The following is a 27052-nucleotide window of genomic DNA, read 5'->3' as shown; positions in this document are numbered from 1 at the left end:
CTAAAAGTCGTGCAGTGAAGCTGCTGTTAAACTTCCACCTCCATCGAGAGGCATTTGCGTTGTCGGCAGGAGCGCTCTGCTGCCGACAAATGCACTATTCACACCTGCGCTTGTCGCAGCAAAACTTTTGTCTGCAGGGGTTAAACACCTCTGAAAGACACAAGTTTTGTTGATCAATTGCCAGTGTAGACATCCCTTCCATTTAGGCTAACAGGATTATTTATCTTCATCTTCACTTTGATCATAACCTTGTACAGTTAGCTATAGTATTTTCATTTAAAGCTTGTCGAAGATTCCACTTCTAAACCCACTTGTTGAATCGTGGTAAATACTGAAGAACCCTTTGCTAGAGCTTCTTCTGATTGCCAGGCTTGTATCAAAAGGATACTCCTTAAGTACACTATCGTGAATGTGAGGCAGCATTGGTGCACTTGTGGAAATTTTTGGAAAGCGAACCGTTTGGAGAGGAGAGACTAGTTCTTAACTGAAAATGAACAGTTCCTAAATCAATTTGTCCCACCAAGAGTGAACTGCAAAAGAGTGGAAGGGGAGAGAAAAGATTGATCAGTGTCTTCCCAAAATTAGGTAACTTGTGAGATTCTGCAGTATCCTTGGATATTATGCAAATTCTGTCATTGCACACATTTACTATCTGTGTCCCTGTAATTCCAAAAGCATGTTAGTTTTGTTTTATCCTTTTGTGAGTATTAAGTTGACTTTGCTGAGTGTTTCATTAAGCAACTAAAATCTGTACCACAACTTACTAGATGACTCAAAAGTCTGTCTTCCTCATGTATGGTTGCAAACCAAGGTACTTCTTTTTTCTCCAAGTTACAGTATGATTTTGCCAATGAGGAATATAGCAATGACAGTTCTCTAGTTGCAATTCAATATCGATTCCATTTCAGAAAAAAAGTTGTTTAGCGCTCAGAGTTCAATATGTCCAAGTTCTATACTCTTTTTAACAATAAATGACCGATGACTTCTCCGCTGCTATGGAGACTAGCTCTCAAATGAGAGAGTTATCTTTTTCTCTTAAGCCTTTTAAAATTAGAAAACGTGGCATTTTACGGAAAATTGTCTTGATTTTTCTGATTCAGTGTTTTATGTAAGGAGACAGCTTCCATTGCTTGACACCTATTCATAACACTGGAGTTTCCATTTTCTTTCTCCTAGCGTATTAGGCAAGAGAATCGATTGGCGGCTGAAATTTGGTGCTCTTCTTGGGTCACTCATCTCATGTCCGTGAAGCTGTGTGGTTGGTTTTAAAAGGAGAAGGGGGGGGGGGGGGGAGGACCTTCCCAAACCCTAACCTTTGAAACTCTAGTGTTTGGCATGGATTGTTTCAGAAATAATACTGGCCATCAACTTTTTTTATTTTTGAAAAGTTAGCCTACTAGGCTGTTCTATTTTACTTTCAGCTTTCTTAATATTCAAAACTTATAATACTTCTATCTTGTAGGTAAGTCATGACTCTGGACTACAGAAATTAAACTGTCCTAATTTGGGACTGAATTTGTAAAGTACCTGTATGAGGTTTCTACTATGAAGCAAGTTAAGTCAGCATGGAATTTTCAAAGAAGGTGACTGGGTCTGAGTTAATCTGTGATTGGTGAAGAACTGATGCTAGCAAGTGTCCTGGGTTGTGTGGTTGACATCTGTAGTCTGTTTTCAGAATTGCTTTGAGGTTTATCCGAAGTTCCTCAGTAGCCTGAACTTGCCACAAGCACTGTTATAGCTGAGAGATGCTCTCCAGGGTGTCCCAGGCAATGTGCATTTGACAAGTTCTAGCCTGAACTTGCAGGGGAAGATCTTAGCTCTGGATACTATGATAGTTTTACACTGAGGACCTGCCCCTTTGGTGTCTGGCTGTTCTGGGCCATTCTCTAAAGCAGCTTGTGTGCAGATGAATCAATATTAGCATTGTGAGGTATGGCAGCAGGCATACCTCTCAACCTGCCAGGGCCCAGATGTGGAATGTAATTATAACAAGTACCTAGAATGAAGGACATAACAATAATTCATGTACGAAACTAAAAATGCTGTGGGTTTTTGTTCCGTACTGCAGATGTGACACTCCTCCAGAGGAGAGGGCTGAATTCTATGTGTAAGTATGGTCCATGATTTGGGTCATAAATTCAGGACTTTATACTCTAAAATGCACAGTGGAATGCCCTCCAATATCTGGAGGCTTGCACAGATCTCAAGATGAGAATATGCTTAGTTCTTACATAATGGTAACTTAGTTATTTGTTAGTTACTTGTCATATTCAGCATTAGTCAATGAGAATCTGCATCTCTTTACGTCTTTTCCCCCCTCCTCCCCCCCCATGTCTGCTTTGGTGTGGGTTTTTTTTTTTTTGCATTTCATAACCTATAGTAACTTCCAACCTAATGTGCTTCATTCTGACCACTTACCCTGATTCATCCACTAACATATCTAATTAAATAAATAAATTGACATTGAAGATTTCATCACTGTTAATTTTAAAATTGATGCTCCAATCAGATTAATAGATGACAGTGGTGTTTGCCCTCTTGTTTCAGACTGTTTGCACATTCTGGCAGATGTCACTGCATTGGTTACTTTTGAAGGGTTGTCGCTGCTGCTGTGAGATCTAAAAACTTACTACTTTTTTAAAATGAAAAATACCAAAGAGGTCTAAACATCTGAAGACATAGTAATCTGGTAAGGCAGAAGCAGAAATTCTCATGGTTTATGTCCACATCACTCCAGATTTTATTGTAAAGCTATGGCAAGTTATCACCTCTTCCCCCTTCCCAACATCCACAGCAACTATTGCTAAAATATCAAGAACATGCTGCTTATGTTGATGAGTGCCCGGTGTTGTCAAGCAGTTCAGTTTAGAAATGACTGCCTTGTCTATGGGTAAACACATATATTGTAAAAAGAATTTCCTGCACATTTGAAGTCAAGTAACACTTGCCCAGACTTGGGATTCCAGGAGTTAACTGCCTATCATCATTTCTGGTTTCTTGTACTTTGTCCTAGTGTTGTGCAATCTGGAGTCTGCTTTAGTATACGTTGCAATAGCTGCAAAAAGTGACTGATAGGCCACATTTAGCTGCAGTTTCCCTGGAATTATTTGACTGTGGGGTATAAATTGGAATACACCAAAACAGAAGATTTAACATGTGGGAACAAGATAGGTTTTTAATCTATAGCGCTGTCTGGGAGCCCGTTAAGAGCTATGGGTAGGTTAAGTGAGGAAGCATTAGTTTCTATTTGAAGAGTCCCTTTTAGCTTTCCTTCTGCAGTTGCTCTGCAAAAGGATGTCACCCTTTTCCTTAGCACAATCTTAACTCTCCAAAGGCAATCTTAGCTCGCCAAGCAGCTTTTATTTCAAAGACTGAGAGTAAATTTATGTTAAAGCAGGCAAGGGTTTCTGAAGGGTAGAGAGAAACTACAGGTTCTTTGAGCTCCTGTGCATGTGAATCCTCCTCCTAAGAGATCAGACTGTCTTTTTTTTTTTTTCCCCCCTCTTGGAGTACCTGCTAGGGGTTGCACCTGCATCCCTCAGGCTCTTGTTTCCCCCTACCAGGAGCATAAGAGGCAGAGTGACCCCCAACTGCCAGCCAGTTCTTTCAGACTGTCCTGGGAGAGAGTCAGAACTTTTCAGTCCCTCCTTCACTTTTAATTAGTTTAGATCAACCTATCCTAATCTAAAACTAATTATTGTAGTTTTTGTTTTGCATATATACCTTTGTTTCTTTTTGGCCTGTTGGCATGAAAAATAAAAAAAGACCCAGCAGGTTGTAAGTAGTCAGTAACTCACTCAGCTGTCTGTGATATGCTTCAGCCTCACTCCCCAGCTTTGGATCATGTGTGCTGTGGAAGAGTGATCCCTCTAGAAGACAGACATAACTGTTTATACTGCCTCAGGAAGAGTCATTTCAAGTGAAGTGTGTGATTTGCAAAGCTTTTTAAAAAACATACACGGAAGGCTAGAGAATCAAGACAATTTGTTTCTCATGGAAAAGACCTCGAGAGTGACTTCAGACACAGAGCTTTGAAGGTGCAGGAGACTTCTGTCATTCCTCCAGTGCTCCAGAGATGAGGGAGATTATATTAAGAGACCTCATAAATCACATAAGAGTCTGCTGCAACAGACTGAAATCCCGATAGAGCCCCTTTGTTGCCTGTGGGAGAAAAACAATGCTCGGGACATTCAGCCCACTGCCATTCAGTATCCCTGGTACCTGCTAAGAAGAGGTCAGATAAGTGGATTCTAAAGGAATCTTTATCAACACAGAAGCAGGCCTCTCACTGGGAACTCTTGTCAATTTCACTGCAGCACTCTGTCATCTAGTGCCCTGGTCAATTTCATTGCTGCTGGCTGCTGCAGCAGTAGGGAAACTCAGTGATTCATCTGTACTGTTGCTTGCAGCCTCAAGTGCCTGACGAACAGTGCCCTTGACCATGGTAGCTGACCAGTGGGAACATCATATTTCAACTAATTTCTCAGCACCAGGGGATTCAGTACCAAAGATCTCCGTCCAGAAGAATTTGGCTTCTTCCTTGGTATTGTCATCTGGAGTGCATTTGTATCCTCTCAGGAATCTGGACAGAGCTCAAATCCCTATTCTGCAGACCTCTCCTGCTTCTTTCTCATCAAAATCTCTGGTACAACAAGATGATAGAATACCTATATTGAAAATTACTATGAGACTTCCTGCTTCTGAGACTCTGGTCCTATCCACTCCTAAGCAAGTTATTGCACCTCCTGGGGTAGTCCAGCTGTCAGAATTTTTCTTTCTTCTTCAAATGAGTCTCTAGTAGGGAGCCTTCTTCAATACCTAATAGATTCAAGAATCTATCATCTTCAAGAGCTACTCAGGCTGAGAATTCACCATATGATTCTCTGTTACCTCTGTAGATGGTAGTACCTTAGAATACTATGTCCTATCTGTATGAATACCAGTCCTGACCATACTTGGATGCCTTGCCACAATCCAAATCCTCATTTTCCCTCCTTCCTCTAACGATGCAGACACCCACAGAGACATTGCTTGCCTATAGCCACCTCAGAAATCCCCAAACTTGGAAACAAAACAGCCTCTGCCCGAGGGCTACAAAAAGGAGATTCAGAATGATTGTTTCCCAGAAGGGCAGTTGGTATCCCCTCCTCATGTGGCTGTGGCTTCTTCTGTGCCTATGACAGTATGCTTTTCAAGAGCTGTCAAACAGGATAGCAGAGACATTACAGATTCCTTTAGAACTCATGTAAGAAAAATCATAAATTGTTTGTTTGATATCCTACAACTTTCTACCCAAAATAAATACCCATTAATGAGGCTAGCCTTAAGCTGGCAAAGGAATTGCAGGTGATACTATCTTCTATGCTGGCGACTTTCAAACAAGCAGATCAGAAATATAAAGTTTCTCCTAAAGGGTTCAAGTATTTTATACTACCCTGAATCCTTCATTGTTGGATTTTTCATTAGGAGTAATTACTAAAAGGCTTGGAGAGCTGCACTAAAAGAGAACCCCCCCCAAAAAAGGGGGGGTGAGGGAATGGTGGGAGGACCCCTAACTTGTCGGGTGTGTGTCTGGTTGGTTGGTTTTGTTAAATTTACTCCTGCCTCTCTTCAGGTCAGAATTTCCAACTATCAAGCAATGTTGGCCAAATATAGTTACATTCAGTGGGACAGAGTAACAAGTTTCAAGATTAACTTTCTTTTTTTCTCCGTTCAGAGGAGAGTTTTATTTACTTATTCTCTGAGGGGTTGTTAATTGCTAAAGCCTCATTACAAGCAGCATTTGATGTAGTGGATGCAGGAACATGTATGACAATGAAGGGCAAACGGGTATTGTCATAAGGAGAGAATCTTGGCTGACCGCATCAGGCCTACCTAAATAGGGTCAGAGTCTGGTACAGGACCTAACCTTTTGCAGGTCAGAATCTGTTTAGCTCCAAAACAGATGATACTTTACATTCTTGAAAGGACCCATGAGCTACCTACTTTTAAGAATCTTGGGCCTCTAAGCTCCAGCTTTAAGAGAGTAGTGTAGACCCCAAACTTTCACTAAATGGGCTTGTCAATCTTACACTTTTTTGGCTACTTTTCCCATCAGAGATCCTTCTTTTGAGTAGAGTAGGCAGAGACCAAGATTCCAGAGGAGGAACTCATCACACTTATCCATTACCTTTCCTCCCCTCCCCCACAACCCTGCCCTTTTTTTTTTCATGGAGACTTGGTTTGGAATAACTACAGACCAATGGATTGTTCAGATCATTTAGGATTGTTATGCCATACAGTTCCAGACCATTCCTCTTCCCCGCCCTTCTTCCTGGTCCCTTTTCAGGACCATTCTCATGAGGATGGATAGAATGCAATAACAGATTCAGTGTTACAATGAGGTGTAATAGAGGTAATTCCTTCCTAGTTCATGGAGAGAGGATTTTATTCTCCATATTTCCTGATTGTCTCTAACCTTTTTTCACAGATTCTTGACCTCGGATTACTCAGTGCACACATTCATTGCAACAAATTTCAGATAACCCTCGCTTCCATCATACCTTTTCTAGATCATATCGACTGGTTCAGTACATTTGACTTGAAAGATGTATATTTCCATATACAGATTCATTGAGCACTCAAGAAGTTCATCTTGACTCGCTAGACAAGCAAGTGCTCCCATTCAATCTGTCCATGGCACGCTGAGTCTGCACAAAATGTCTATTGGTTGTTGCTGCCCATATTTGTCATCGGGGCATGCATGTATATCCATATCTGGACAACTGGTTGTTCCGGGGAACTTTGGAAACTCAAGTCACAAACTCTGTTCAGATGGTCCTAAATCTTTTCCCAGGACTAATTGTCAATTTAAAGAAATCAAATCTAGTTTCGTGTCAGACTATCAAATTCATTGGACCTTTTTTCTGGACTCCAAAACAGCAGGTGCCTTTCTTCCTCAAGAGAGGTTTTTCAGCATCTGCCAATTAATTTCAGACCTGAAAATTCATCCTTGAAATTCAGTATGTCTTTTTATAACTGTTAGGCCACATGACCTCTTGTACTTATGTAACACTCTTCAGGAGTCTTGGAATGAGACCAATTCAGTCTTGGATCAAATTGGGGTTCAGACAAATATCCCTGCTATGAAAGAGTACGCACCCCTCAACTTAAGTTTTCCCATTTTCTAGGGCCTGCTCTACATCTAAAACTTATGTGCTCTTTGTACCAAGAGATAACTAAGTCTTAATCTATGCTGCAAAGTTTTGCCAACATAACTATATTGGATAGAAGTGAGGGGGAGGGGAAAAACACACCCTTAGACAAAATAGCTATGCTGACAAAACCCCTGCTGTCGATGCCGCTATGCTGACAGAAGAGTGCTTTTGTCAACTTAACTAATGTCATTCTGGGAGGTGGTGTAGCTGTACCTACAGAAGAATTCCTTCTGTTTTAGGCTGTGTCTTTACTAGCAGACTCTGCTGGCATAGCTATACTTGCAAAGACTCTGTTTTAAGGGTGTTTTTTGAGGAGAGTTAGTGCTCAACTCATATTGGCTTTAAATAGGAGGTGGGTACCTAATGGCTTGTCTACACAGGCAATGACTTGTGTCGTCATGGCTCTAAAAAAAACCCCCCACCTCCATGAGGGATGTAGCTACCAGTGCTGGTGCACTGTCTATACATTACAGCGCTGAAACTTGCAGCACTCGGGGGAGGGAGGGGTGTTTTTTCACACCTGTGAGTGAGAAAGTTGCAGCGCTGTAAAATGCCAGTGTAGACCAGTCCTAAAACTCCTGTGTCTTTCTGAATCTTCCTTTAAATCATTATCTCCACACTAAGTCATACTAGTCTAAAGTAAGGTTTTGACATTCAAAATGCTGTAAATGAGAGCGTTTAGATAAAACAAACTCTCTTGTGCTTAAAACTTAAGGAAAAACTTAAGCAGTTCTGATAAACACTTGAAGTATATATCTGTGTACAAGATGTCTTTCCAGTGAGACTTCGTGATGCATACAGGGGAGAACTAGATAATGGACTTGTGTAAAATGCTTCTTTCAAAATCCTACTTCCAGCAATGATTTAGTGTATGGAAAGTATACTTTAAAATGTCTGGATAACAGATTAAAGGATATTTTAAAAACATTCAAAGATACTTTCTTTGACCTTTCTTAATTTTGAGGATGATGAAGAATGTAGAACTGGAATATGAACATTACATATAGTTTGGTTTTAACTGTCAGATTATCCTTGATGGAATAATTAAAGATGCCTTCTCTCCTGTTAATTAAACTTTTTTGTTTTGTGATGCAGACTTTGAGGAAGCAGATCTGCTGATTTCAAATGTTAAATAATTATGTAGACTCTTGGGTTTTGAACAGCATCTTCGGATCATTTTAAGGAGGTGGTTCTGGATGGAGTTTTTTAATTTAGTACACTGATACATGGCAATCCTTAAAAAGTTCATTAATAAAACCAGTCAATTTGTCTGAAGATGGGTCTTGTCTCCCACTTTCATTTCACAGCTGAAATCCAGGAAGTTTTTGTTACTACAATGCTAAAGAAATTGAAGATTCCACCTGAAATGAAGTGGGACCTTCTGTGTATTTCTTTGTCTTCTCCTTTCTCCTGTTAGCTTTGCAGCCTGGTATTGTTTTCTAGTCTTTCAAGCTAATGTCACCAATTTCAGTTTTAGTTAATTGGCTAGAGGGCTTGCTGATAATGAATTGTTGGCTCTATTTCCTCTGAAAAAGTAATCGGATCTCCATTAGTCTGGAATATGGGGTCTGGAATCTGGTCTCAAATGTGGGTCTTTCAGTTTGCAGCAAGAAAAGAGGAATGGCCTTGATTTGTGTATAAAACATACTTTTTGTCTTCCAAAAAAGTGGACTAACAGGACAAATTATGTTACACCTCAGAATAGAAATGAAGTTGTGCCAACAGAAAAGAGTTCAGTTGTTCAAGCAGTCTGAAGAAGAGAGCCTAAAGAGTCCCCAAATGATAACATTTAACAGATATGTAAGGTATTTGGTGTCTTGAAAGAATGAAAAGATTTTGCATCTCTTAAGTTTGAAAATAGAGATTTTTCTGTTGAGTTTAGAATAGTTATTCCCTCACAGTTCTGTTCCACCACTATAGGTTTAGTAAAATCTCAGACTTCCTAGCAACAAGGCGTTGTGAACAATGTCAGTAGTCTGCTGATAACTTTGTGGTGGTTTTTTGATGGGGCAGGCGCTGTTGTAATGCGCTCTTTAAAGAAAAGGCATTCTGTTCTCTAAGTTGTAATATACTAACTAGTGATACATTTGTCTGTGTATATTCTGCGTAGAATATTGGATCCATCAAAGTATATGCAACAACCCTCCAGGGGCTGGCTTGCAAAGGTAAGCCACAATACAACAGCTCATAAAGATTCTCCTTTACCTCAAATTATTGGAAGCAAAGGTCCTGGGTTTTATTCCTGAGACCTGGTGTAATTTCACTAGTGACTGTCCAGTCTCTTTTTGTAATCATGGATGACTTTAATAAAACTAGTTACTGTGATCTGGATGGGCTAGGTAGTAAGATAATCACTTATATTAGATTTCTGTTAATAGCAACAACAAAAGTGTTCACATTATTTCCTTGCCATTCAACCATTACTTGTTTAATTTTAAAAATGCAGTGAAATGCATATTTAGTGCATTGCACTGAAAAGTTGGCAAACCACTATATCCTTGCAAATGACTTTAAATGAGAATTGTGCATGTAATATGGAAAAACATGTTGCTGTATCAGTTAAAGGCAGGTTTAATCAGCCTGATGTCATAGTGAAAATTAAGTAGTCTGACATTTACTGTGTAATCTTTTCAATAAGATTTATAATGCTTGTTTTTTTAGCAAGATTCTAGTTTTAATTTGTTTGCATTTAGTATCTAAAATATCTGACCCTTCCTTTGCTGCTGATGTAATTCCACATTCAGAACCATACCAGCCCTTTGGCCATGACACTTGGCAGATTCAGGCACTGTTAATCACTACTAAATAGCTGCATTCATTGTTGGAGCTTCTTTATTTGCCAAATGTTTCGTCTCTGTGGCCTTGAGGTAATGGGTGGAGAACAGGCAGGAGGTGTTTACCTTCTAGCCAATAGTCAGTTGAGAATCTATTTGCAATATTCCAATGGGAGTGTAAACTTCTGTCATTGGTATATGTTGATATTTTCAGTTGTCTTTCAACTTATTAAAAATGTCATCATTGAAGTCTCTTTACCTAATGACTCAGGTTGTAATGTATTTTTTGTAAGCTCTTTCAGGAAGGGTTCCTAAATACCCCTGTTGGTGACAGTTTGAGAGAAGCTGCTTTTTTGTTTTTAAAATGTTGTTTTTATTTGTTTGTTTTTAAAGCTCAAATAACACCACATAGTAAGATGAAGAGTATGGTATTTTAAAGATTCCAAAATGCTTTGAATTAGCTTGCTTAATTGCCTTAAAATGGTTCTTTAATAATAATAAACCTATCTGTACAGTAGGCTAACCAGTTAATTGACATATGGCAGTTTCTAAATACGTGAAGGAATTCTTATGCTAACAATGAACAGTGAAGTGTTCTGTTCAGAACCATAAGATCTACATTTAAAGGGTATTGCAAAATCTTAAAGAGAAAATGGCTTTAATATGTACTGATGTACCTCAATAGCCACATACGGGTTTTGTAACCCTGCGGTCTAACATGAGTTGTATAAGTGGATAGATTCTGTAAATTACTGTCAAGCGTAACAGGCAGATGTTTGGGGCCTTGCAGGTATGTTTCCTGTTTGGAATAGAAATTGGTGAAGCAGAGTCGGGTATTTTCTTCATATTCTTTATTTACAAAATGTACATGCATCCTGGTCCTTGAAGCATAGGCTGCAAACTACATACAGGCAATCCTCACTAGGATTCAGGCTTGCTATCTGCAGTCACAAAGAAGCAGATCTCTTTTGTGTTTTGCATTCTCCACTCTGCCTGAGAAGTGATTTGCACAGAGGGGAAAATTGAACTGGAGGCACCCACTGGATTAAAGGTTATAAGGGAGGTGGTTTTGTAGACTGCTAAACTGCCTTACTTCAGGAGGGGGATTCCAGGCTGTGGATTGTAAACAAATACGGGCACCTCCTTGCAGCCTGGCATGGTTTAGGACATGCACCTCTTTTTGACTACCTTGGGTAGCTCACAGTTTAGCATGCTGGCTTTTCTGAATCCTGCTCAGAGTTGCTTGTCTCCCTATTCATTGTATAGAGAGTGTAGGTGCCTAACTCAGGCTTTTTGGATCCCGTTGTTGGTGTTTCAGTGACTTCCTGAGGTTCCAACCCCCCCTCCCACAAAGTTAAGTGTTGTGATGCCTAAGTCGCTCTGTGCATCCAGGCCTCCATGTCTGGACTTCAGCCTTCCTTTTTAAATAGCTGCTTTTGCAACACACAAAGAACTTCCCTAAAGATTTCTTGATGACAGGCCATCTGCAGATTTAAGTGATTCATATAGAATAGTGGTAGAACTGATAAGCAGAAATTCATTAATCCAGATTCAATCCATTCTGTCAGCTGAGGACAGGAAGATGGGCCAGTTAATGTAAAACTTCTCCCACTTAGTGGAGACCTTGTAATCTTTATAGTGGAAACATTCTAGTCTTCTGCATCTCGGTAGATTAGAATGGAGTACAGCATGACATGGAAAAGAAACGCAACTTGCTGGAGATCCTTTATTATCTACTTGGACTGAAAAGACTTAACAAATAAAAAGTACGTCCTGTTAAGACATGAGATGCTGATGGTGAATTCCCCATCCTCTGCCTCAGAGGATTTTAAAGGTAATGCGGGCAGAATGAGCAGAAGAAAAGGCAAAAGGGCAAATCCCCATAGAACTTAATGGAAATCTTCCTCCTGCTGGAGAGTCCTAAATCCCACAAGCACTTCAACATGGATAAACTGAATGCCTTGATTAGGGCTTTTGAAACTTCTAAATGAAGGCAAGGGGCACAAGGGGAGAAGTAACTGACCCCCAGTTAAAAGCTCAAAGATATCAAGAAGGTGGTGGTCTTCTCTTTCAACCCAAGTTAGAAGAAGTGATGAAGGAAGCCTAGTTAGCTACTGAAGGCAAAATACCCACTTTCTTCAAAAGGTTTGGGGCTCATACAGGTTTCTGTGGTACAAAGTAGTATCCTGGGAACTGTGGAGTTCTTCTTTCCCTTAGAGAAATTTCTTCAATGATCCAAAAGATTAAGGAACCAATCCCACTGTAAAAAAGAATTTTCAATTTCTGGTGAAAAAGCTAGGAATAACCTTGGTGCATTGTTTTCTGCCAGGCTCCCTGATGATGTGATTATAGGAGTTTTCCAATGAAGTTGAACAAGATTCCAGAAAAGTTAGAAATAAACTGGATTTAATATTATGGCAGGTGACTCTGTATGCAGTACTGCTAGAGAACAGGTTTAATGGTATTTAAAAGTTATTTCACTAATTTCTAGTGCAGATAGCTATAGCATCTAGGTGCTTTAATTAGAGAAAATTCAAAACAAGAATGCAAGTGCACTGTATCCTGAAAGATACTATGCTCAGGTTCTGGACTGTTAAGGCTAGCAAATTCCAAAGACTGGGTGATTCCTTCAACTGAAATCTGTTCTGTTACTCACATGGCCTCCAAGTTTTAAGAAAATGTTAACACTCTCTGCTCTTCTCCTTTAGCCCATCAGCCTGAACTTTTCCCTAGACTTTCTTATAAAGGAGTCTTCCTAATTGCAAAAATGTATACTAGAGTGGGGAACTGACAGCTCTCTTGTGCAAGCCTTCCTTTTAATCTTGTATGAAGAAAGACAAGAGAATACTGTATATGGTAACCCTGGGGGGAGGGATGGCTCAGTGGTTTGAGAATTCGCCTGCTAAACCTAGGGTTGTGAGCTCAATCCTTGAGGGAACCACTTAAGGATCTGGGGCAAAATCAGTATGTGGTCCTGCTAGTGAAGGCAGGGGGCTGGACTTGATGGCCTTTCAGGGTCCCTTCCAGCTCTGAGATAAGTATATCTCTATATTTAGTCCTGGAAATTTTCTCCGAGGTGGTTGTCCTTAGTTACAACCATGAGGTCTTGTTTAATAGATTCTTAAGACTGAGTTTCTGGCTGAAAAGTGCAGGTGAACAATAGCTTCCAAGAGCAGTGGGAGGCTGTTACATTGAGTCTGAAGAGTGTAGGTGTTAAACAAGAGTTTTTGGCAGCATGTATTGACTAGCTTGAGGCTGTGTAGAATGCAGATAATTAATGAAATGAGTTCCACTAAGTTAGGATTGAGTGTCGCTATAAAGGGAGTGGCAATACTAGAGAGAAGGGAATGCTTTCCAGACTATTTTTACAGTAATTCTAAGCTTAACTAAAGAAGACGACATCCTGAGGCACACCCAGATAGTTTTAATAAAATACATACTTCATAGTGAATCTAATTTTAGCAGAAAATGTAAAATACTTATTTATTCTCATTCAGTTGCCTCAGCAGTAACTCTACTGTGACTTTATAATGAACAGTTTTATGTTAATTTTAAATACCCATTTTAAAAAACAAAACACTGTTGTCTGAGCTGCTGGGAATGACTGCAGAAAAGTCTGTCAGCAGGTTCTTTTCCCAAGAGTCAATATTGTGACAAAGTAAAATAATTTATCATAATTAGAAAGTAAATAAACTCCCCAGATTGGGGCACAACCCAGCCATAGTCTATTTGAAGCTATACCTTCCCAAAGGCACTTTCCTCATTGTTTTTTTTGGAGGGGACGGGGGGAGAATTCTTTAGCCATTGAAGACAAGTGTGTCCTGGACACTGCTCTTATATATTTGCATTAATAGTTGTGCACATACTATTTATCACTAGTAAACCCAGTTTGTCTTGTTTTATGTTCTACCTGACTTTATAGCTAATTTCCACTGTGGTATATGTGGAGCAATAAAAAGGTAGCTAAGGTTATCCAAACAATATTTACCAAGGGTTTGCTTCAGAGGTGTCTAGGGAATCATTAAGAACATTAAGCAATATATGGAGGAGAGATATTTTGAGGACCATTTCTCTCTCATCCTAAGTCTGTCTCTCTCTCTCTCGCGCTCTCTTCTCTCCCCACCCCCCCATTTGGAATAGGTAGCTAAAGAATATTATCCAGAATTCATTTATATTTGAGGACCCAGAGTCCTTTTGAATTTTGGGAAGGATTGTAATTACGGTGTACTTTACATCATTTTCTAGTCTAGACCTGTATGTGATCCCAAACGTTAGTTGTGATTTGACATTTGAATTGACAAAACTCATAAAATATATCTTCAAGATCTCCAGTTTTCCTGGGATACAGACTTTTTATGAGGAATCGTCTACACTGGCAAAAACAGTTATGTTTTTGTATCTATGGGAGATACCAAGGTCATGCCTGTCATGTGAGATTTCAGATACTATAGGTTCTACTTTGTAAGGTAACATAAGGGCCATACTGGCATTCATTGTGGCATTGTATTCATTGTGATGTATTTCTCCCCCCCACCCCCACATCCATCGGTACTAACAATCCTTTAAACCCACCCACCACCATCACCCCCTCTTTGTTTAAGACAACCTTGGGATTGTTAGCTGGGGCAGTTATTGGTGCCCCTGGAGCGGGAACAGTGCGTCCTAGCCTCTGCAAGGGAGATAGAGGTGTGGGTAACTGCTTGGATAAAAGGTCATGCTTGTGAAACAATTGGTACAACAGGGGTGGTGAGAGTCACTGTGGGCATGGGGAGAGCCAGACAATCTGAGGTACTAAACAGTTTTGCATACCCTAGAGTTTTGTTTTATTATTGATAATGCACACAAAAAAATCAATATATAACTCCTTAAAGAATCATGGCAATGTAGGGCTGGAAGGGACCTTGAGAAGCCATCCAGTCCACCTCCCTTGGCTGAGGGCAGGATAAGTATATCTAGCCCTTCCCTGACGTGTGTCTCTAACCTCTTCTTAAAAACCTCCAATGAAAGGGATTCTGCAACCTCCCTTGGAAGCTGATTTCAGTGCTTAACTATCCTCATAGACTTTAAGGTCAGAAGGGACCATCATGATCATCTAATCTGACCTCCTGCACAACGCAGGCCACAGAATCTCAACCAGCCACTCCTGTAATAAACTCCTAACCTATGTCTGAGCTATTGAAGTCCTCAAATCATGGTTTAAAGACTTCAAGGTGCAGAGAATCTTCCAGCAAGTGACCCGTACTGCACGCTGCAGAGGAAGGCGAAAAACCCCCAGGGCCTCTACCAATCTGCCCTGGAGGAAAATTCCTTCCCGACGCCAAATATGGCAATCAGCTAAACCCTGAGCATGTGGGCAAGACTCACCAGCCAGAGACCAAGGAAAGAAATTTCTGTAGTAACTCGGATCCCACTCAGTCTAACATCCCATCACAGGCCATTGGGCATATTTACTGCTAATAATCAGAGCCTAATTTTGGCAATTAATTGATATACCATCCCCTCCATAAATTTATCAAGCTTAGTCTTGAAGCCAGATATGTCTTTTGTCCCCACTGCTCCCCTTGGAAGGCTGTTCCAGAACTTTTCTCCTCTGATGGTTAGAAACCTTCATCTAATTACAAGTCTAAACTTCCTGACTGCCAGTTTATATCCATTTGTTCTTATGTCCACATTGGTACTGAGTTTAAATAATTCTTCCTCCCTCCCTGGTATTTATCCCTTCTATATATTTATAGAGAGCAATCATATCTCCCCTCAGCCTTCTTTTGGTTAGGCTAAACAAGCCAAGCTCTTTGAATCTTCTTTCATAAGACAGGTTTTCCATTCCTTGGGTCATCCTCGTAGCCCTTCTCTGTACCTGTTCCAGTTTGATTTCAACCTCCTTAAACATGAGAGACCAGAACTGCACACAGTTATTCCAGATGAGGTCTCACCAGTGCCTTGTATAACGGTACCTCCTTATCTCTACTGGAAATACCTCGCCTGATGCATCCCAAGACCACATTAGCTTTTTTCATGGCCATAATCACATTGGCGGCTCATAGTCCTGCGATCAACCAATACTCCAAGGTCCTTCTCCTCCTCTGTTACTTCCAACTGATGAGTCCCCCGCTTATAACAAAAATTATTGTTATTAATCCCTAAATGCATGACCTTGCATTTTTCACTATTAAATTTTATCTTATTACTATTACTCCAGTTTACAAGGTCATCCAGATCTTCCTGTATGATATCCCGGTCCTTCTCTGTATTGACAATACCTCCCAGTTTTGTGTCATCCGCAAACTTTACTAGCACACTCCCACTCTTTTTGTGCCAAGGTCAGTAATGAAAAGATTGGTCCCAAAACAGATCCCTGAGGAACTCCTCTAGTAACCTACCTCCAGCCTGACAGTTCACCTTTCAGTATGATAGTTGGAAAGTGTGTGTTCCCCCCCCCCCCCCCCCAATATCTAACCTAATCACACTTGCTGCAGATGAAGTCCATTACTACTGTCCTACCTTCAGTGGGCAATGGAAAGCAATTAATCACTATCCTCTTTAGAACAGCCCTTAACGTATTTGAAGAGTGATCATATTCTCTCACCCCCCACCCCCATCATCTTTTCTCAAGACTAAACAGGTTTAGGATTTTTAACTTTCCTTTATGGCTCAGGTTTTCTAAACCTATTTTTGTTGCTCTCTTCTGGACTCTCTCCAGTGTGTCCACATCTTCCTTAAAATGTGGTGTCCAGAACTGGACACAGTACTCCAGCTGAGGGCTCACCAGGGCTGAGTAGAGCTGGGACAGTTACCTACTATTTCTTACTTGCAACACTCCTGGCAATACACCCCGGAATGTTAACCTTTTTCACAACTGCATCACATTACTCATATTCAGTTTGTGATTCACTCTATCCCTGAGATCCTTCTCTGCAGCACTACCACACCATTTGCACTACTACATCTGCAGTACTACCACATTATTGCAGTTATTCTCCATTTAACATTTGTGAATTTGATTTTTTCCCCCTTTCTAATTGTACTTTACACTTGTCTTTTATTAAATTTTACCTTATTGATGTACTAAAGCAATCCGCATTTACCAAATGTGCTCTGTGGAGCCTATACGGGCAATCTGCAGAATGTAACATTGAGAACAAAATAGTAGGAGAAGGACTGGATTATTGGGAAGGGTCAATGAGAAGAGTCCTTTTGTGGTGTGACCTGTAGAATCATTTTTATTTATTTATTCCTGTCTCACTACCCACTGCCTCAGCCAGCAGTTGGCCTCCTCAGCAGAGGAAGGTGGCGGGGACTCTATCAGCGGGGAGCTGAAGGCTACACTAAGCCCTCTGCCAGATAGAGCTGCCTGCTGACCCTACCTCTTTGGCATGGCCCCAAGGCACAGAGCCCTGTCTGCTTCCCCTGCGAGGCAGAGCCTGTAGGGGGGGAAGCAGATGAAGTTGTGCTGAGGGGTCTGTGTCCAGCAGGGGGGCCAGTACTCAGTGTAGTTTTCCACGCCCCTCCTGACCCCAGCCCTTCATGCCCCATTTGCTGCCCCATTGCTGTAAGGGAGTGAGACAGGCAGGGAACTGAGTCCTTCTATGAGGACAGCATGCCTAGGATGTGAATTTCCTAAGGGGAGCTTAGCAAAAAAACATTTAGGAACTTTTAGCCTAGGAGACTTTGTGTTGTCAGTTGGCTTATTAGCAAATCTGTAGTGCCACACATGGTGTTCATTCTTGAAACCTAATTCATTCTTGGATAAGTTATCTCAGGAGTCCACCAGTTGATAGCAAGACATAAACTTCTATTTCTGGTTACCAAGGAATAGAGGTTAGGAGATGCAAGACTATTGGTCCTTGAGCTGTAACTTCCTATCAAGGTAATGTAGTCTCATTTCCTGCCATGCTAGATAAACTAAAGCCATATTTAACCTCCTTATAAAAGCAGTCATACTGGGTTAGACCAATGGTCCATCTTCTGACAGTGGCCAATGCCAGGTGCTTCAGAGGGAATGAACAGAACAGCTAATCATCAAGTGATCCATCCCCTATCGCACATTTTCCAATTTCTGGTAAACAGAGGCTAGGGACACTTCAGAGCATGGTTTTGCATCGCTGTCCATCCTGGCTAATAGCCATTGATGTACCTATTCTTCATGAACTTATCTAGTTCTTTTTTGAACCCTGTTTATAGTTTTGGCCTTCACAACATCCTCTGGCAGAGTTCTGCAGGTTGACTACTGTGTGTGTTGTGTGAAGAAATACTTCCTTTTGGTTGTTTTTAAATCTGCTGCCTATTAATGTCATTTAGTGACCCTTAATTCTTGTATTATGATAAGGATAAATAATTTTTCTTGTTTACTTTCTCCACATCAGTCATGATTTTATAGACCTCTATCATATCCCCCTCCTTTGTAGTCTCTTTTTCCAAGCTGAAAAGTCCCAGTCTTATTAGTCTCTCCTCTTACGCAAGCTGTTCTATACCCCAATAATTTTTGTTACCCTTTTCCAATTTTAATATATCTTCTTTTGAGATGGGTTGACCAGATCTGCATGCAGTATTCGAGATGTGGGTGTACCTTGGATTTATATAGAGGCAATATATTTTTTTGTCTTATCTTTCCTAATGATTCCTAACATTGTTAGCTTTTTTGACTGCTGCTGCACATTGAGTGGATGTTTTCCGAGAACGATCCACAATAACTCCCAAGTTCTTTCTTGAGTTGTAACAGCTAATTTAGATCCCATGATTTGATATGTGTAGTTGGGATTATGTTTTCCAGTGTGCATTAATTTGCAATTATGGCTGATTTGCTAAGGAAAGATAGGAAAAACATTTAACTACATATTAATATTACCCAGCACTATGGGCCAGGACCTGATGGTGCTAGGTGCTATACATAGAACTGTCTTCAGTAGTTTGAAATGTTGATGTTCCTTTTCTGAAATATAGCCTGACAAACTCTCAAAGTACTATTTTTCAAAGAACTTTTGGAGAAAATAACTGTCAGGATACTGGTTTAAACAAGCTTTCAAGAAATGTGAGTGAATTCTTTAACTCAGTTTGGATAGTGAGATCAGAGCTGGTGAGTGGAACTCATTTTCTGGTTCTCAAGCTGTACCAATGCAGGGTTCTGAACATCTGTTGAGAATTATTTAAACATGTGATTTTTATAAAAAGTGTGCTGAAACTACTTGTTTAAATATCATGATAAATTAGCATGGCTTAAAAACTTAAATAGATGAACTGCCTGGTCATGTCCTTAGAAGTAAAGAAGGAGGAGACTCTAGAAGAATTCCACCACGATTTCAACAGCTTGCACCCCACCATCAACCTCAGCTTGGACCAACCTACATGGGAGGTCCACTTCCTAGTCACCACGGTATGAATAAGTGACAGTCACGTTAACACTACCCTATACCGAAAACCCACCGACTGCTATGCCTGCCTACCTTGCCTCCAGCTTCCATCCCGGACACACCACACAATCTATCGTCTACAGCGAAGCGCTGAGGTATAACCGCATTTGCTCCAACCCCTCAGACAGAGACTGACCACCTACAAGATCTTCACCAAGCATTCTCAAAACTCCAATACCCACACGAGGAAATAAGGAAACAAATCAACAGAGCCAGACATGTACCCAGAAGCCTCCTGCTGCAAGACAAGCCCAAGAAAGAAACCAACAGAACTCCACTGGCCATCACCTACAGTCCTCAACTAAAACCTCTCCAGTGATCTACAACCCACCCTGGACAATGACCCCTCACTTTCACAGGCCTTGGGAGGCAGGCCAGTCCTCACCCACAGACAACCCGCCAACCTTAAGCATATTCTCACCAACAACCACACACCGCACCATAGTAACTCTAACTCAGGAATCAATCCATGCAACAAACCTTGATGCCAACTCTGCCCACATATTTACACCAGCGACACCATCACAGGACCTAACCAGATCAGCCACAACATCACCACCGGTTCATTTACCTGCACATCCACCAATGTGCATATGAGTAATATACGCCATCATGTGCCAGCAATGCCCCTCTATGTACATCGGGCAAACTGGACAATCCCTACGTAAAAGGATTAATGGACACAAGTCAGATATTAGGAATTGCAATATATAAAAACCTGTAGGAGAACACTTCAATCTCCCTGGACACACAATAGCAGATTTAAAGGTAGCCATCCTGCAGCAAAAAAACATCATGACCAGACTCCAAAGAGAAACTGCTGAACTTCAGTTTATTTGCAAATTTGACACCATCAGCTCAGGATTAAACAAAGACACTGAATGGCTAGCCAACTACAAAAGTAGTTTCTCCTCTCTTGGTGTTCACACCTCAACTGCTGGAAGAGGGCCTCATCCTGCCTGATTGAACTGACCTCGTTATCTCCAGACTGATCCTTGCCTGCATATTTATACCTACCTCTGGAAATTTCCACCACATGCGTCTGACGAAGTGGGTATTCATGAAATTTTATGCTCCAATAAGTCTGTTAGTCTATAAGGTGCCACAGGACTCTTTGTTGCTTTTTACAGATCCAGACTAACACGGTTACCCCTCTGATACTTAGAAAGAAAAACAAACTTTACTTCCGTCTTAGTAGAGGTCATAAAGATTAAGACCAGAAGGGACCAGTAGATCATCTAGCCTGACCTCTTGTATATCACAGGCCACCAACCCCTGCACACTCAACCCAACAACTGAAATTAGACCATAGTATTACAGCCCACAGGAGGGGAATAGGAGGATCTGAGGTGCTCCTTTGCCCTTGGCCCCTACAATGGCAGCTAAATGATTAAATGAGAGATATTCAGATAATCCTGGCAAGTGAACCACACCTCCATGCTGCAGAGGAAGGTAAACCCTGTCCTCCTTCCTCCCCACCTTCCAAAGTCATGCCAATCTGACCTGGGGGATAATAATTGCCCAAACTCTGATATGGTGATGAGTTAGTCCTTGAGTATATGAGCAAGAACCAGCCAGCTAAGCACTTGAGAGAGAAAATGCTCAGTGCCAGTTCAGAGCCATGCACCTCCCCTAATCTCCATCCCTGATGCTTCAGAGGAAGGAGATAAAATGAGGTGTGTATGTATTTTTCCTACAAAGGAATTAGTAAGAAAATAAACTTCTAGGACTACATAAGAATTTCTTGGTTTTTGTTTGTTGCACTTACAAATAAGGATGAAATATTCTTTGTTCTGAAAGGCTTGCAATCAAAATGATACCAGACAAAAGTTTTTAGGAGAGGAGGAAAGAAAAGCTTAGGAATAGAATGAGAGGGTACATTGATGTATCACTATTTAATAGGTAGCTGAAGTTTATTAAGGAAAGCTGGTCACAGAGATTGTACAGTATACATGCACATATTGCCATCTGAATGCCCATATTTGTATAGACTATTTACAGTATGGCTCTTTTTCATTCTAAAACAAAGTTTTTCATATGAGCCAAACAATTAATGTGGATAAATGTTTGTGTTCAATGGTATTAACAATTCCTGTATTTGTGGGTCATTCTCTCTATCCTCATCATTTAATCTCACTGCTGTATAAAAAGGCAATCTGATATCTACATGAGTAAAAAAGGTACACGATACAATAGTCACTGAAGCTGAGTAGCAATTTCCAGGCCTAATATTGTGGCCAGAAATGGTGGCTGTATGTTTTACCTAATGTAATCTCCTTGACTCTGGATTCAGTTCTGTAAGCCTAGTATAATGTAGCTTCTTTTCCTATTCCTGGTAACCAGGAAAGGTGAGTTTAACAGTTTTCTGCGCTCTTCAACCACTGGGCTATTGTATAAACCTGTTGCTTACCAATGCTCTCAAGCATACTGTTTTCTAGCCTATTTTTCCCCCCCTCTGAATTCCAGTGAAATTGGATGACTTAGCTGCTGTAAACTGCCTGAAAAGGGACTGAAAAGACTGTACAGCCGCTAGGTTTATGACCGAGATACACCCCCAATGCTTCATTTGCTGGGGGTCATGTTACAAGTCTTAAAACTAATACTTCTATAGTCTTTCACATATAGTTGAACAAAGGAACACTCATGCTTCTAATGAAAATATTTCTGTATTTCCCTTGTGGCAAAAACATAATGTGGCTAAAGATATTTTTGTTAAAGACCCTAAAAATAAACTAAAGACAACACAGTTTTCAGTAAAGATCTCTGAGTGAATGCGCTTAACTCCTTCTTTAAAAGAAAAGGTCAGACAGACAAGTAATCTTCAGTTGACACATTCTGATTCCCTTCCCCTTTCCCTACCTCCTCAACCAACAATGGACATTCAGAATACAATCTTTATGGCGGAAGGGGCACCATCATGTTGTCATATTGCAACAAGCAAAGGGTGGGATTTTTTAAAAAACACTTAGTGTTATTAAGCATTAGCCTAGCTATGCCTCCATTCAAGTCCATATGGGTTTTATGATCAACTTGAATGGGAACAGTATCTTGAGATTAACCCCTCACTGCTCGGGCACCTCCTTGTGACTCATCTGGGGATTAACTCTCAACACCCCCCTCCTAGGCAGGGCAGGCTGGACGTTTTCATGTGCTGCTATCCCCAGGCACTGCCCCTGCAGCTTCCTATTGAACGCAGGGGCACTTGGGGTGGGACACAGACCCATCCTGCCCAGGGGCTGCAGGGTGGGGCCCGGCAGCTACGTGGAGTGAGCAGGCAGGAAGCTGCTCAGGTCCACTGCGCTGCCGGTGGTGAGTGGGGGCCCTTGGCTGTTCTAAATGGCCCGGGGGGAGGGGGCGCCTTGGGGGCGGAAGGCGAGGCTGAGGGAATGACCCGGCCTCAGACAGTGCTGGAGCCGGGCCCATAGAGCCCAGGCACCATGGGCCCATAGAACTCCACACCCATGCATATGTGGCACGTAAACATCTTGCAATGCCAGCTACAAAAGTGCCCTGCAAATGCCTGTTCTCACTTTCTGGTGACGTTGTAAATAAGAAGAGGGCAACATTATCTCCTGTAAATGTAAACACTTGTTTTTCTTAGCAACTGGCTGAACAAGAAGTAAGACTAAGTGGATGTGTAGGCTCTGAAGTTTTACATTGTTTTGTTTGAGTACAGTTATGTAACAAATCTATATTTGTAAGTTGCAGTTTCACAACAAAGAGATTGCACTACAGTACTTGTATGAGGTGAATTGAAAAATACTATTTCTTTTATCATTTTTGTAGTGCAAATATTTATAATAAAAATAATATACACTTAGTATTCTGTGTTGTAATTGAAATCAATAAGAAAATGTAGGAAAAAAATCCAAAATATTTAATAAATTTCAATTGGTATTTATTGTTTAACAGTGTGATTAAAACTGCAATTAATTATGATTTTTTTAATCTCGATTAATTTGTTAATCATGGGAGTTAACGGCGATTAGACAGCCCTAATATGTATAAAAAGTGGCAAACCTATGTCAGTTGAGCTGAACACAGGGTAGACTAGAATTTAGATGCAAAATCAGAGCTTTTGCTACTGTATAAATAACAATTAAGAGAGTATAAACAGCATTGCAAGGTTATAATCAATATGTGAAGAGCCTGAAAATTAAAAGTAGTGTTGCATTTCTTTTACTAGGAGGGCTACCCTCCCAGCTTCTCTCCTGTCCCCAAACTTGCACACAAGCACTGGGCTAAAACTTACTTGGGATTTAGCTGCACACAAGCCAGTCACTTGGTGATAGGGTGACCAAACAGCAAGTGTGAAAAATCGGGACAGGGTTTGGGGGGGGGAGGTAATAGGTACCTATATAAGACAGCCCCAAATATTGGGACTGTCCCTATAAAATCGGGACATCTGGTCACCCTACTTAGTGACTTCAAATAGACTGTGGCCAAATGTCAAACAACTCTTTGAAAATGTAAGCTGTTTTAAAAGAAAAAGGAAAGAAAAAAAGTGGTATCTTTATGGCTTGTATGCATAATACTTCTATTTTAATGGTAAATAGTGCAGTATTTTTTCTAGTGGCATGAATTGGCTTTAAAAAGACCGTGAAATATTTAATTGCAATTCTTTCAGTCTGTGAGGTATCATGCTCTTGGGCCTGAAGGAGGAAAGATGGCTTGCAAAGGCATATGGCTTTATTTTACTCCACTTACAATGCATCAAGTTACAGATACCAGTCAATCTTAACACCTGGCCAGTCATATGACTTGAATTAGCACTCTGAATTGACTAAATTACCCGAAGTGGTAAATTCACTGTCAGTCATAACCAGTATTATTTAGAATAAAATTCTTTCAGTGCCTAACTGATAAAAGAAACTGGTTAAACAAAGGCATTTATTAAGCATGAAATCAAAGTGTTTGGTGCAATTTGACATCCAAGCTTCAAAGAAGAACCCAAGCAAAGCATTTTCACTGGTATGGTGGAAGGGTGAGATTTTCCTGGCTTTGAAAAGATGGAAACAGTGGTGAAAATTGTGACCGTGTTGAAAGCACCTTTTTGTAATGATGCCTAATGAAAGTAAATGCAGAACAGTTTGGTCCAAAAGATATCAATACATAATAACACCGCAAAAGCTTTTTCAGCACAAAATAAACATTTCATTTGTAAAGGTTAGCCGTTTTCTTATTCTTCAGTTGTCTTTGAGGGATTTAATGTTCATCTCTGAACCATCCATCTCCATCATACAGCTGGCTGTAAAGATAAGCATTGCGTTCATTCATACTTGGCTTGCTCAATATTTATTACTTTGGACATATATCATGCACTATTTCTGGGATAATGAATTATAAAATAGTATAATGTATTATTGTCATTATTTCTAGTGGATACATTACAATAAGAGATTTACTGGTCTCTTCTTAGTTTTGGTATTTGTTAGGCTCCATTTCAAATACTCTTCAGTTCTCAGCCTAGTTACAGAAACTATCATTTGAAACTTTGAAATAAAAAAAAAATTATTCTGTAAAAGTAGGCTTGTACAAAATCTAAGATAATAGAAATGTTTACGTTAAATTATCAGTTCCAATGGAAAGAATTCTTTTACATCCTCTGCAGGGTTTGATGCACAAACATTGCTGCATTGTCCTAGTGCATGAGAACTGAAAGTGGAACAGCGTAGTTTTTTTTTTTTTCCAATTGTCTGCCATGTAGATAAAACCGCTTTAACTAAGCCTTAACCTGCGTATTCCTTTAATAAAATACTTTTAAGGTAAAACTTCTTAGAAATACAGTTCCAAAGATCTTTTCTGCTTACCTTGCACCCAACACAAAATTGAATTTCTCTTGGTTGTCTAAAATGAACAGTAAAAACGGTTTAGAAGAACTTTTGTTGAACTTGTACTGCTATTGGAATGAGGGCAAAGTGTGGAGATGGATCAGCTGGTTTGATTTAAATAAGTGACTAGAACCTGTTTTCATCATGATAATTTCTACAGATGCATTACTGAGTTCTCAGCCTGCTTGCATTGTGGGAGGACAAAACCAGACCTGTTAGTCACTGCCATCCAGGGAATGCCCTGTCCCCTAAAGTTTCCACCGGTTTTTCTTGTGTGTCTCCACTGTGGCTGGTCACTCAAACTCTACCTACCTGCTGCAGAGCTTTTTTTTGAGGGAAAACTAAATTCCATCTCAATCATATGTCTTAATCCCAGTCATATCCCAGGTCTGGTTTCCTTTAGGGAATTTCCCCCTTTAGCTCTCCTCCCTTGTACTTCTCCCAGTACCTGAGGTACTGCAGAAGTTGGTGGTCCTGCAAACTTCAAGTAGAAAACTCTACAGCGTCTCTCAGGCATAAGGACAGATCTCTCTCCAGCTCCAGCCCTTTTAAGTGTCTCATTGAGGAGCTCTGCTTTCTCTATGACAGAATGTGGTTTTTCCCCCCTCAACCCAATCTGGGCAGGATCAAGAGGTCAAGGTCTCATCGTCTGTTCTTCACTTCCTTAACTACCATTTATAGAAAAACAAACTCTTGTAAACATTCCTTCTTCACCATTGGTGAACCAGGCAGCACAATCATTGACAGATACCAGATACAAATGATGAGATATGGAATTCTAATTCAGATCCTGATTCAATGCAGGGAATGATTAGCAGTAAAAGTACAGCATCTAGTAGCTGGAAACTTAGTCTTGGAGCACTCTTCGATCAATAACAGGCTTGACATGGTTGTGATAGACAAATCTGTCTGAGTCTTCCATAAACTAGGAAGAGTATGATCAGCCCTATGCCAATCAGAATCCTGGACAGAGCAAAGTTTCCTGTTTGGTGTACACTATATATCAAGAAGGAGGTAAACAGAAAGGTAGACGGGCTTTCATGACACAAGTTTGATTAAGCAGAACTGTGCATGCCCCCAGAATTGTCTTGTCATTTATTAGTAGTAAATTTGGTAGACTATTTGGTGGGTTGATTGACTTATTTTTATCTATATAAAAAACAAGACCTCCTGGCTTCTCCACATTTCGGGGCCGAGGATGCAGAAAGACACTTTCAAAGCTGGTCAAGTTCTTTCCACACTCTCCACTGCTCCCTTGACCAGGGAGAGGAGAGAGACCAGCAGTGATGCTGTGCGTGCTTTTTTGGCCAGAGACCATTTCCTTGTCCTTGACTATACTGATCAAAGCTAAATTAATCTGTAATTCAGTGAAGTAGGATGGAATTATTCTGGCCGTGGGAGTTTTGTAAAACTTCAGGGATTGGGGCATTCCCCTACCATCAATGATTAATCAGTCTGGTTCTGCCCTCCAACCTGTAAGTAGGTTGAAGTACTCATTGTAATGGATCTAGGTATCTAGCAGAGTAAACTTTCAGGTGAGCTCAGATAAACTTTCCTATTACCCATCCTTGCAATTGAACGCTACATTTCTCCCTTACTTCTGAAATTCTGGTGCTTCCCCAATAATAATGCCATGGAACTTCTAAAAAGTTCTAGATAACACGCAGTTTGGGACTTGTACCGTGCACTGTCCTTTGAACTTGAACCTATTCCATATTACCAGAGAAATCCCAGAGGTGGGCCATTCCAAAAGGTTTTATAATAAAAACTCAGTTGTAACTTTGGGGTCACTACTGTTGCTCTGTAATACATTAGCCTTCTCTATCTTGCCTTCTAGAGGTTTT

At 40.5% G+C, this 27052-nt stretch overlaps 1 protein-coding gene across 40 annotated transcripts in view; it reads left to right on the top strand.

Annotated features, from left to right (window-relative positions):
• EPB41L2 (erythrocyte membrane protein band 4.1 like 2) overlaps positions 1 to 27052 on the top strand; it is a 238808-nt gene that overhangs the window by 25756 nt on the left and 186000 nt on the right. For 9 of the 40 annotated variants that reach the window (XR_010599641.1, XM_065588617.1, XM_065588632.1 and 6 more), the window contains exon 2: positions 2548 to 2689. The exons of the other annotated variants lie outside the window; for them this stretch is intronic. The gene's annotated coding sequence lies outside the window, so the exon portion shown is untranslated. The remainder of the gene's footprint in view (positions 1 to 2547; positions 2690 to 27052) is intronic. 40 annotated transcript variants of the gene reach the window in all.

This window comes from Chrysemys picta, chromosome 3, assembly GCF_011386835.1.
Source record: "Chrysemys picta bellii isolate R12L10 chromosome 3, ASM1138683v2, whole genome shotgun sequence".
NCBI lineage: Eukaryota > Metazoa > Chordata > Testudines > Emydidae > Chrysemys > Chrysemys picta.
Note: the sequence above shows the minus strand (reverse complement) of the source record. Positions and strands in the feature narration are given on the sequence as shown.